The 13,550-nt window shown below is 38.3% G+C and overlaps 1 long non-coding RNA gene across 1 annotated transcript; it reads left to right on the top strand.

Annotated features, from left to right (window-relative positions):
* The first annotated feature begins 9,920 nt into the window (after positions 1–9,920).
* On the top strand, positions 9,921–12,843 carry LOC122864379. The gene is made up of 3 exons (XR_006375202.1): positions 9,921–10,048; positions 10,443–10,552; positions 11,640–12,843. It is a non-coding gene; the product is annotated as an uncharacterized LOC122864379 (long non-coding RNA).
* Positions 12,844–13,550: the final 707 nt, after the last annotated feature.

The raw sequence follows: 13,550 nt of genomic DNA, 5'->3' as shown, positions 1-13,550 counted from the left end.
ACTTATGGTAGCTAAAGTTAGGTAATGTTAGCAAGCTTTAGATAGATATTGCTGTGACATCACTGAGTCAGTTTGTTGACTGCTCTTTACTTACACTATGCTTTAGAATTTACCATTAGCTTGAAATTGTCTCTTGTGGCCAGAGTGGCTGCTGTTCATCAAAAGTTATAGTGTCACTTTAGAGGTTATGTTTCATAATCATTGATGGGTGCCATATCTGCCAATTAGGGATGCACAATATGGATAAAACTGGTGGCATTTTTGCTTGAAAAATAAATTAAACGATAAGCTGACTAGTCGATTTATCAACTATTTTGATAATTGTTTCAGCTGTTATACTGTAATATAGTTTTAGAATGTTTTCTGGCAAATCAATTGAGAAACTTGTTTATGGATTTAAAAAAAACAAAGAAAGCATGAAGAATGCAAAAAGAATTACATTGTTTGGCTGATCTAGCAAATTAAATACCTGACAAATGAAGGTACACATCAGCATTGCCATAAAACAGTGCTCATTGATTCACAGCTTTGCCGACAATAATCTAACACAACCATATACTGTATATTAAAGGGCTAGCTACCTCAGTATAAATGGTAATTTTGTCAGGAGTCAAAATAACCAGGCAGGCAATGACCGCTAGCACTTCTTGAAGTTTAAAAAAAAAAAATTCCTTGAGGTGGAAAAAATATGCTGCATCATCTAAGCTCCTTATGTCTCAGAGGAGGATGTGTCAAGCAGAGGAGGATGCTAAATGTCTGCTGGCGAGAACGGTGGAGAAGGGATTAGAGCGTGTGACTCACTTCTTGTTCTTGTTTTTGACTCTTATCACCTACACTGCAGCCTTGATCGGGCCCTTAATCCCTTTAGTGGTTGAGAAGCGGAGTAATAGCAAAACACTTTTGCATTCATTATCCTCTCTGTGAAATAATGCCTGCTGTCATCCTCCAGACTCCCCCGGTCTGAGGTTTCTTCAGCTTCTCCGGGTCCCCTCGGAAAAGTAGGAGGACTGTGTGGTACCAGGTGGGCTTGAGTTAAATCAAAGCGCTCTCCTTCTGGGTACAAAATGTGATCCTCACTCGTATAAACATGGTACAATAAGCTTAATATTTTGCCCTTTTTAACAGTGAGCTACACTATATGGCCAAAAGTAAGTGGGCGCCCCTGTCCTGTCATTTTGTGTGCTTCAGTGTAGGGGCTGTTTTTTTATGATTTGGACAGACTCCTTAGTTCCAATTTTGGAAATCTTAATGCTACAGTAAACAATAATATTTTAGACAATAGTGTACCTCCAACTTTGTGGCAACAGTTTGGGGAAGACCCCTACCTGTTTCAACATGACAATACCCAATGCACAAAGGGAGGTTCATAAAGAAATGGTTTTAGTGTGGAAGGACTAAACTGTAACAGCAGTTACTCAAAAGAGGACGAAGGCATTGTTCCAGTTTCAAGCTTTCGGTTTACTTTAAAACTATCATCAGGAGCAGGTAGATGTGTCAAGGAACAACAGCTGATCCTGATCCACCAACGTTGTTCCAGGAGACAACACCATGACATAGGCATTCATCGATGGACAATATACAAAAACACAGAAATAATTCATCAAAGTGGGACATTCTGCTCTTTAAATAAGCATTTTCCATTAGCATATATAACTGTCAGCTTCTAAGGAACTGAAGTTGTTTACGTGACGTTGACAGCAATGGGTGTTGATGTGTGTTGATGTTTTATCTTACAAGCAGTAAGATTAAACAGGCCTGTGACATCATCATCTTAACTGATGCACAAGAGCAATAAGCCGGCACACCTGGTATGTTTCCTGATACCTCTATCTGCCTTTGATGATGTGTTTTGAAGTAAAACCGAAAACTCGAACCTGCAACAATGCTTCTGTCTTTTTTTGGAGTGACTTTACTTTTATACAGTAGGTTTAATAATCAGTGGATCTCCTGGTTTCTAAAACTTGACTGGCCTCCACAGAGCCCTGACCTCAACCCCATCCAACTCAACATCAGTGGCTGACCTGCAGTTAGGGCCCAAGATCTTGTGGAAAGCCTTCCCAGAAGAATGAACGCTGTCAGAAAGGCATATTAATGCCCTGGGCTTTAGAATGAGATGTTCAACTATCACATATAAAATATCTCAACAACAATTAGATGGATTGCCATGAAATTTGGTAAAGATGTTGATGTTCCCCAGAGGATGAATCTTAATGACTTTGGTGATACACATAATTTTCCTCCAGCGCCACCACCAGGTCAAAGTCTACACTTATTTGGCAAAATATCTTAACATCCATGGATTATCATGGATTTTGCACAGACATTGCATGGATTGCCATGAAATGTGGTATATTCTTGTCCTGCTCAGGATGACTTGGTGATCCTGACTTTTCATCTTGCGCTGTCATCATCAAAATTTGAATTTGTCCAGTACTTTGGTTCATGACCAAATGCCTGCAAAACCAATGACATTCCCATCAGACTGAGCTGCACCTTGTGTTTAGTGCTACTGAGTAAATGTTAGCATGGTAACACGCTATATATTTAGCTCAAACCACTAATGTGCCTAAGTGAAACCTCACAGAGCCACTAGCATGACTGTAGGTTCTTAATTTTCTAATTTTATTTTGTTAAATATCCCATTTAACACAAACCCGTACCGAACTATTATTACTGGTGATTACTCCAACTCAAACAAGTGATGTCCCACTTTGATATATGTAGTGTCTTCTGAAATCCTTGACACCTTTTTTTCAGTGGAAAATATATTGTTTTCAGGAATAGTACTATCTGTCAAAAATTGCCCCCTTTAAGTAGCTGAATTACATCTTCAACACAGTTTGAGATCTTTATTGAACAATAACAGTATAAAACACTCTCAGAGATTGCCAACTATAAACTGGGATGGATGAATTCTTAAAGAGGGCCTCCAAACAACAGCAAGCTTTCATCCGCTCAAGGTCCCTGAACCCATTATAAAAGATTATATATTTCTTCAGTAATGTCATCCCCCCCCCCACACACACACACACACACTCACCCTTTCTCTCCTTCCCCTCGCCAGATCAATTAACAGATTAGTGGTTGTGTAGGATAGATTGAAGGCCCGGGCTCAGGATATCATCTGTGTCTAATGCATTTTCTGTAGAGGGGGTGAACATGAGCTTCACTGTTGGGGGAATATTGACAGTTTGGAGTGCAAGGTTACGTTTGCCCTCCAAGGATTCATCGTCTGCCATTTCCTGTCTGTAATTTATTTATTTAGATGATGTACACTGATGCTGTATTGATGCACAGATCATTCTCTGATATTCAAAATATTTTAATGCCAGTTTTCCCCTTGGCTAGCAGGAATTGCTTCTTCATACTATATATATATATTTCACAGTAACGCACAATATATTTCTTAAATTCCCTTTCTTTTGTGCCTTTTCCCGCAACCATTTCTAGTGTTTCTTGTATTGTTGTTGTGTACATGGCTTTAACATTACTTGCTGTGCTTCAAGGAGTGCAAGTGCATTGTATGTTTTCATAATTGACTAAATTTCATAAGGATTTAAATTTTCTGTTCAAGATGGAACTATTAATTTATTGTCGCTTTCTTCTGAACTACATTTTCTTAATCAGATATACTGTATATCCCATTATATAACTTTGCTATGTTATCACAGACTACCCTGTCTGTTTCAATATGAAATGTTTTTCATGTCTTTGTTTTTCCCCTCCACACATTGTTGAATGTATAATTTTTCTATTAACAGTCTGCCTGCCTGTGATTTGATCGCACTGTTTTGTAATTAAAATGAAGGGCTTCGATTCGCATTAGCAGTGGCAACTAATTGAAAATGGATGATGTTTTCCCCTATGGTATTCCTTTATGTTTGCATAAGGAATAAGAGGCAATTTGTTCACAGCAAATTCCACCTGTATTTACACAGGCAGACATGTAGCACAGTATGTGTCTTTGTTTACACTCACATATATAGCTGCGCAGGTTTGTGGCTTGACTGTTTAGACAGCAGTGTGACTATTTCAGACACACAGTGTACTTTTAGTCCAGAGCAGAAAATTGGAGGCGCTGTAGTTCATGCTTGATATTATGTCAAATATTTAAAACCTGTTAGTCAACAGCAACAGTTTAACCTGTTGTACTTTTATATAGTAATTGTTTATAACAATTGCAGGTCCAGTAATTGATGACATTGTCTCTACTCTGGATAAAAAACAGTTTTGTGCTGCTCTCTTTATTAACCTCTCAAAAGCATTTGATATTGTTGATCAATAAATTATTCTTAACAAGCTTATCTTACAAGGAGAACTCACACTGTTGTGGCTGATGGTGCTGAATCAAGCTCTCTTGCCATCAGTAACGGGGTGGCGCAGGGGTCTATTCTTGGTCCTTTAATATTTACATTATACATAAATGATATTCTTCCTATTAAGTCTATTTTTATGCAGATGATAAAATTTTATGGGTCTGACCCATCTTCAGTCTGCCTTTGATGCTTTCGAGATATCCCTTCTTAATCATAGACTTGTTTTGCCAATAAAACTAAGTACATGGTGTTCTCCACATCTACTTGTGTCTCATTAAAACTTTAAATGGTTCCATATCAATTTTTTCTGAGTCATGCAAATACTTAGGAATTAGGCTTGAAGAGTCCAAACATTAAAAATCAAACAAGTATTTCTGTATAAAATGAAAGGCTGACTAAAACGTAAAATTATTGTTTCAGTCAATTTTTTTGTCTGTACTTGATTTTGGAGAAATCCTGTCATATCGCCCCATTATTACTTCAATGTGTTGGGCTTTATCACTAATGGCACATTTCAAACTCATTATTGCTCTCTGTATCACAAAGTTGGATGGACTTCCTTAATGACAAGAAGGAATAAGCATCTTATGATAATCTTAATAAAGCTCAACTGTTAAAGCTTCTAACTACCTCACATCTCTTCTCTCATTTAACTACAGTACATGATCCAAACCTTAGATTATTCTGTTTTGTTGTTTAATTATTGGGTGTGTGTGTTTGTTGTTCTTGTATGCTGATTGTGTGATTTAGTGATAATAATGGTTTCTTGTTCTCAGGTCTTGAAAAACAGATCTTGATCTAAATGAGACTACCAAATTAAATAAAAGTTATATAATTAGTATAATTACTTTTTATTATTATACTCTACAGTGTTAATTTGGTCAGTAACTCTTCTAACTTTGAAATGCGGCACACTTCGAGTTGCTTTTTAAATATATGAAACATCACAAGGTATTTCACCTGTCTTTGTCTGGAAAAGGAAGCTTTATCAAGGATATAGTTTCCTGATTCAAGGTCTGTACAGTTTGTGATGACAAGAGAACACAGAAAAATCAATGGTTATGTGTTTAAAAACCAAAGTGGCAGCGGCTGTTCAGGGACCTTCCTGTCTCTGCTGGCTTGAGTTCCAGTCAATTATTCTTAGTGACACATACGTCTGACACTGTGTGTCTGTCTAGAGATTGAGCTAATGCATCACAGCCAAGAGAATGAAAAATGTCTCCCATCATCTCACCTTCATGAAGTGGTTTCATCATGTTCATCAGACAAACAGATGCAGCTATTGTTTAAGGGAAAAGCCACTTTAAAAAGTGCGTGTACGTATGTTGAGATGTTTCCCCTGAAACTGTTGATAACCGGGGAGGGGGGGGGGGAAATCAAGTATTCAGAATATCAGCTGTTGGGTTTGGTTATGTAGCATTCTGAAGAGTATATTTTTCTTTCAAGACTTGCTGTTTTTTTACAGATATTCACCAAACATACAGACTGAAATCTGTCATAAAAGAGGACACCTTGTTTTCCACCAACAGATATGTAATATGTAATATATAATACCTGCTGTATTTTGAATGAAGCCTTTGACTTTATCACGCTCTCACTCTATACGCTATAACATTTGTATCACTATTGCTTCCTTCCACCTACATGACTGTAACACGTTTAGGAAACTTATTTTGACAAGCATTAGTTCATTCATGACCTTAAAAATAGTAGTTTAACAAAACAATCCCAACACATGATCCATGTACTAGCTTCTTCCGGAGCTTTTAACTGTATCACACAGTCTTCATCAGCTGTGGAGTTTGCTTACTTGTCATGGAGAATGTCTTTTGAATTGCGAGTTCAGTAGCTGTTATAGCACTTTTTAGGACTTTTAGGACAAAAAGCTAGTAAGTAAACCTTGAGTTGGGATTGTTCTGTCAAACTTTTCCGATGGTTATTCTAAGAAATGTATGAGATTACTCTCAAATACAAGGATTTGGATGCACCTAAAGATAAAATTACAGCTCGAGACAGACACAAATGTCTGTGGTCATGACTGCACACTCAACCCATAACTAAAAAAGTCCACAACTGTGCTACCATCTGTGTGAGTACGGCACTGCTTTGAGTTAAATGCTAACATCAGCATGCTAACATGCACACAGTGACAATGCTAACATGCTGAGGTTTAGCAGGTATAATGTTTACCATGTTCACCGTCATAGTTTAGTGTGTTAGCACGCTAACATTTTAGCGTAAACTTTTATGACCATATATTTGGTCATAAAAGTATTGGACATACAGTACTTAAGTTATTACAATTCATCCAGAGGGGGACATGATTGTCTGTATCAAATTTCATGACAATCCATCCAATACCTGTTGAGACATTTCACTCACCCCAAATGTGAGCCTCATGATGGTGCTAGAGGAAAAGTCAGGGGATCACCGATGGGGACCATGAATATCTGTACAAAATGTCACAGAAATCCATCCAGTAGTTGTTGAGATACTTCAGTCTGGACCAGAGGAGGACCATCCAACAGACCAACAGACCAACATTGCCACCCCAGAGCCCCACCACTAGTGTGGCTAACAACCACAAAACACAAAAAATCTGAAACAAAACAACATGTTTTGCTCAGCAATTCATCAGGTTTGTGAATATACAGCAAAAACTCTCCAAGGGCTTAAAAAATAAGGCAAATCAATTCATGCACTTCTTAATAATGTCTCCAATGTTTGTAATCAGGCTTAACTTCACAAACACAAATTGTAGTAATAATTACAGGAAAATGTTTTTGTTGATAATATTGTTGATGTTGATGCTCTGATTCGTCATTAGAGCACTTCATAACAGAACATCACTGATTGATTATACAGTATGTAGTGTTTTGTATGATTATTCAAGACATTACAATGCTTGGACCGTAGAAGCATAAAAATGGCCCTCATGGGAATTTCTCAACCCTCTGAGGTTATGTCTGATATTTATTGTGTGTTTGGGATTCAAATCATATCTTGCACATCCTAATACCATGTGATCAAGCCTTTCTACTCCATGATGCATGATTTAACTATTGATTCATGCGTCATTGATTTTTTGCAGCCTGATTTTGTGCTTTTGTCTTCCACTGTGATCTTTTTAATTTCTCATCCACTTCAATTGTCTGTAATGTCCCAGCTTCTTTTGTCAGGTAATCAGTTTTTTCTGCTGCCATGCATGCCAATGTTTGGAGCATCTTTTCAGTTTTAGATGCAAATCCCCCCCCCCCCCAGTAAATGAGAAACTGTTGTTTTTCAGTCCAGCAGCTAAGCATGTCTCCTCACTAACTCATCCACTGAAAATGTCAATAGCTCATTAGAAAAGGTTCTCCTCTCTTGTTGTCGCTCTGTCTTCTGCAGCCTTTTTTCATCATTACCTCATTCTCCCTCCTGGTCACCAGCTCCCACATGTCTGTTACACACCACAATGAGAATGTGTGTGTGCATGTGTTGATGTATCTGTGTGTTCGTGTCTGTGTGCCTGGTCATTAGAGAGGAGGCGATGGCTGCATTGATGTTACTGATGTTTCAATATCAATTCACTCCAAGGCCTGACTCGCTGCTGCTCCCCCTCTTCCGTGGAGACGAGACTTAATGTATATCCTCTGTCACCACATTTATTCAGGGATTTAATCAGTAGTATTTTGTTTTCTTTTCCTTTGTTTTTTTTAATTGTTGTGTATCTTTATTAGTCAATAGGAGGAAATGGGTTCAGATCTGATCGATTTATGTAATATCTTCCCTTTTCTGTAATCTCCTAGATATTCTTTATTGTATTTTGAGGTTATAGGGCGTGGGTGGTGGTAATGGTGGAGTAAGGTTTTTAGGGAAATTAAGGGAAATCGGGGACACATAATGTATATGCTGAAATGTGGTTATACTGTATCGTCTTGCTGCATCTGCACAGTGTGTATGTTTAAAGAATTTAATAATAGCAAAAAAGAAAAATCAGTAGCTGTTCTTGGTTTTGGATCCAAATTCTCCTCCGGCACAACTGATGAGTGATGTGTTTTTTGAAGCATAGTTTAGTCTAGTTTATTTATTTACACAGGTAACAACACACCAAAACCCACAATACATTAAAGAGATTAAAAATGGATTGTGCTGGTGAGATTTAAGAAAAACCAAATGGGCTTATAAAGACATCTGACCAAAAAAGAAATACAACAATGACAACTAAAATTAGATTTTATCAATGAAGAAAGAAAAAAAACCCCAATAAAATAATTATGAATTACATTAGCAAAACAAACAAAGGGAAATAGAAAAAAAGCAATAATTATATGTGCAGACAATAAAATGAACATAAAATACATACATATAAATTGTTGCAAACAGGCTTTGTATACAACTTCTAAAAAAAAGATTCAAGGAGAAAGAAGTCCATAATATACCAAATTCAAGTAGTTTGGCTCATCAAGGTTTAAGCTTTAAGCTTAAAGTTTGTGAGAGAGGAAAATTAGGTTGCAACATAATGGTACTTATTTTACAGCTGAGAAACAAGTACCATATCATATTATGTGTGTATTACTGAATTTGTCTGAAAAAAATCAATTAAATGTTAGGTACCAAATCAGGTTTATACACGCACTTCAAATCACAGCGGAGCAGGGCTGAGTGTTGTTGTGTTTTCTTTTGTTATCTGTAAAAAAGTTAAAAAGTGGCAGCCCAAGCAATATTGCAATATGTGAGGTTTGGATAAACTAAACTATAATACTGTTGCTTTTACTGCACATAAAAATAGAGTCTTGTTGCCATCAGATGCCATATTAAATTGTGTCAAGGCAGAAAACTATGCATTTATGTTATTAGATTATTTCTTGGTGCCACACTATTTTTTTTAATTTTTTTAAAAATTGGTTTTCCATGCACACATGTATTTTGTCCTGCAGAACACATGTATAACCAGCCAGGCAGTACAATAAGATTTGACCCTGAGGTGATCCTCAAAGATACAGTAGATTAACAGTCTTCATGAAGAAGCTGCTGACATCTGGCCGTTTGCAGACAGAGAGACTGAACATGTCTGTCTGTCACTACAAATTTTACATGCTTCCCTTCTATTAGTCAGAAGGACAAAAAAAATACAAAACAGAATAAAACCTGAAGTGACACCTTCTAAAAGGACAACAGAACAATGTATGTTGCAGGGAATTGGTAGACAGTGTTTGATGAATCTCTGTACCACTATCCACGTTGACCTGGAGTCAGGGCTGCAGAGCACTCTGCCATTGATTTAAACCCTTAACAAAGGAGCAGAGGGGAGCTCCTATTATTACACGGCTTTATATTATAGAGACACAGGAGCATTTCTCCTCATAGATGAAACTACACACACACACAATCTGGCAAATAGAGCTCTTGTCAGGTGATGAAATCCTATCCCTCCTCTCACAGCTCGTGGAGGAGAGGTTCACCCTCCTGAGTGTGATGGCCACTTTCTGCATGCAGTCACGTTTTTGGGCCGACATCGAGGAGAAAAAACGTCAGGGACAATGGAAAAAAAAGGGTGGGGGTTTGGGGGGATGGGTTTCTGCAACCGGGGAAATGCGGCTTGGAGCATGAAATCAGAGCCACTGGAGATGCCTGCTTTCTCCTGCTCTCCTGTTCTGCTGACTTGGAGAATTGTGGCTGTAATGAATATCTTGCCTGGGATTGTGGAGGCTTCCCTGGGCTGCTCTGTATTCAGCTGCAGCTCAACACAGGTAGACTCCATGACTCCACGGATGGATCTTTTTTTTCTGTTCTCCTGCTCTACCCCTTGGTGAAATTCATTGCTTGTGTAATAGGGGTTTTATTGTGCGCTGGCTGGTTTTCATAATCTGCTCTCAGTGCACAGTGGAGATAAATCAGCCCCCAGAAAATCATTTTGAGGAGTAATTGCTTACACCACATCCAGTCCTCACCTGGGTTTGCCATTCAGTTACACTGTGCCTTTGGTGAAAAAAGAACAATAACACCAACAAATGTGTACTACAATGAAAAAATATCTATTTACATTATGGGAAAATTGATTCAACAGTGTTTGCCCTCAGAATGTAAAATATGCTTTCAAAATTGAGTTCTTTTTTGGGGGGGCTTTTCGCTTTTATTTTATAGGAACAACTGAAGAGAGAGAATGACATTCAGCAAAGGGCTGGGGGCCGGACTCAAACCTGGTCTTCTGCAGCAAGGACTCAGCTTTGTGCATGGGGCGCACGCACTACCAGGTGAGCTGCCAGGGAGCCCCTCAAAATTAAATTATTTTCTGAAAATATTCCTCAATGAGAAGCTGTTTTGTAACAAGTAATTTTTCATTACTAACACTCAATGTATTCTGATTATTTTCAGTTATTGCTTTTTGCCTTTTGCTGCCAAGGTCGATCACATATTCCAGTTTCATATGCTAATGTAATCAAAATGGCTAATTGACCGTTTGCTAAAGCTTATAGTTAGTTTGGAAGGTGGTGTCTGCTTGTAACCTTTCCAAAAACCAAAAACACAAGAGCAAAAGTGTAAGGAATGTGTATTATAGTTTGTCTGCTCTAACATAAGCTGCAAACGTTTTATGTCCGGCTAACGTTAAAAAGAAACCTCCTTCACAATAGCACATCCACTGTGTAATATTTCCCCATTGTTTACGCTCCAACAACCCCGGACAAACTCGTTATCCAAGATAGTGTTATGTTTACCATACCCGTCTGTTAGTCCTCATCCTAAACGCCTTTTCTTATGTAACTTTAAACGTGAAAAAATACAAACAATAAAGCATAAATCAATCTCTGCCTTGACAATGTAAGCTGCCAAACAGTGTAACGTTAGAATGAAATAAATTTTTACAATGCTAGGACTAATTAGCTAAAGAGTCTAAGGATAGAGGGTGTCATGTTGTAGAGACAATAGCCTTTACTGTTTTTCCCCCCCTTTTCTCTAATTTGCCTTAAAATAATACTGGAAAATATTACATTGAGTGGAAGAGGTAATGTTGATTTACATTTGTGATTAACGATTTTCATTCAACGGTAGCTTGGACCGATGTTGTGATCAGTCATGTGATGCAGAGAAGCCGTATTTCTTTCAGTGTGAACAGTCTGCTGGTAATGGCATACTATTTCATTCATTTAGTAGGCAGTATGCAGTACATACTGATTGAATATGTAGTAGGCAGTACGTTAGTATGCGATTTCGAACACAGACAAGGTCAGACTGAAGATGGAAGTTCAACAAGTTGACAATTCTGTCTGATATGAAGTTTGTCACCATAATTCTAAAAAATAAAATGCCATTTTTTCCCTTCCTGTCTTATTTTTTGGACAGGGAGGAAACACAGAGGCAGTGGAGAAAAACAGGTGAAGGAAAACATAGAGAAACATGTCACCTCTTCAAAACAACAAAAATCGATGTGACACAGTGGAAAACAACTGAACTGGAGGAGGAGGAAGGTTTCGGTCAACTGGCTTCTCATCACAGAGCTCTGCCTTCATCACCATTCCTTCACACCCACACATGCCGAGTTACAGACACACACACACACACACACACACACACACACACACACACACACACACACACACACACACACACACACACATAACGAGAATATCGTCTCCTCGTCCCCATGTGGTTCTCTACTACACAACCAGAGATAGCTGAACTGAATACTGAGCTGCTTATTGGAGCATGACTACACACCAAAGGACCCACAGCTAAATATCACCCAGATGAACAGCCATTTCCCCACAGCAATAGCTAATTGAACACAGTACACTGCATCTCAAAGGCTGTGTTGGGGCCTATTGAAATGGTGCAGGTTGATATTTCTTTCAAAAGGGACTCTCAAAAACGGAGTATCCACAGCTGCTGTCTGCGTTAAGTGGCCTGAGTGGCCCTAATTTCCTGCAGTGTAACAAAGACTGGATTAAATGCTGCTGGATAGTCACTTAGGAGCCAGGGAGAGGGTATGATTTTGATAGATGATCCTGCAGAGTCAGATCACAAGGATACACAGTATTAGTAGTAAAATGACGATATTTGGAAAGCATTTGTTTCCTAAATATGTGTGACAGGTTTTACAGATTGTAGCTTTTAAAATGTAGTTGAAAGACATTGTGAGGTTTTTGACATCTGCTGGTCACCAGGGGCAATGTCCTGTAACAAATAAAAAGTAAAATTTTCACAGTATGTAAGCTATCCAACAGAAATTAAACATATTGTGGAAAAAAAGTGACAAATCATGACACAAAAGAGGTGGTGGAGCATAGTTAGGAGCATAATTATGTACAGCAGACATGGATAAGTTAGACACTGATACATTTTTAAAATGTAAAATACCCTAATTTCCAGAACCCCCCCCATCTGTCTCATATTCACTCATAATAGTCTCTTTTGTTTACATAAGACCACCTGTTTCTCCAGGTCTAATGTACCAGAGATGCTGCTTTCATTCAGGGCACATGTAAAAGGAGGACAAAATAAAAGGAATACCTATTTTCCAATACAAGACCACCCATCACTGTCTTAAAGATCACCACAGAGAAGAATCAAATCCTCTCTGACACAACAAATATGATAAGCCTCAGTTGAAGAACTTGTTGCAAGGCTGTTGCATAACACTGTGTTGCTGTTATTATGTGCCGCTGTCCTTCTGTAGCTCTCTGTTACTAATGGAGGCCCAGCATTGATATCAGACCTCAGCATGTTGTCTGAATGTTTGGACACATTGCATTGAGGTGCAGCAAATCAGCTTCCATTGGAGCCAACCTGCCAACATCAGGCCCTCTCTCTGAGTGTATAATAACTCTGGAGATCCCTGCTGTGTAGTACGTGTGTGTGAGTGTGTGTGCCAGAGAGAGAGAGAGAGAGAGAGAGACAGTGAGGTGCTAAGAAAAATACAGCATTGTATGTGATGTGTGTGTCTTTGCACAGTAGCATACATGCTTGCAGTGTGCTCCCATGCATACAGATGAGTGTGATGTGTGTGCTAGGTTTAACATCGATAAACTGCTGAACCTACTAATAACACATAGAACAGCTTGGAATATGTAATAGAATATATATTTATAGAAGATGACAGCAACAATATAATTTATCCTCTACATTACCAGTCTCAGACTTTTACTTTTTTCAGCATGTAGACCATCATTGTGTCCTTTATTATCATATGTTTCATGATATAGACTACATAACTTGAGTTGAGGACACAATTGCCAACATGGCAGACAGTGATTA

This window comes from Siniperca chuatsi, linkage group LG2 (assembly GCF_020085105.1).
Source record: "Siniperca chuatsi isolate FFG_IHB_CAS linkage group LG2, ASM2008510v1, whole genome shotgun sequence".
NCBI classification, from domain to species: Eukaryota; Metazoa; Chordata; class Actinopteri; order Centrarchiformes; family Sinipercidae; genus Siniperca; species Siniperca chuatsi.
The sequence above is the reverse complement of the archived record's forward strand: the minus strand, read 5'-3'. Positions and strand labels throughout refer to the sequence as shown.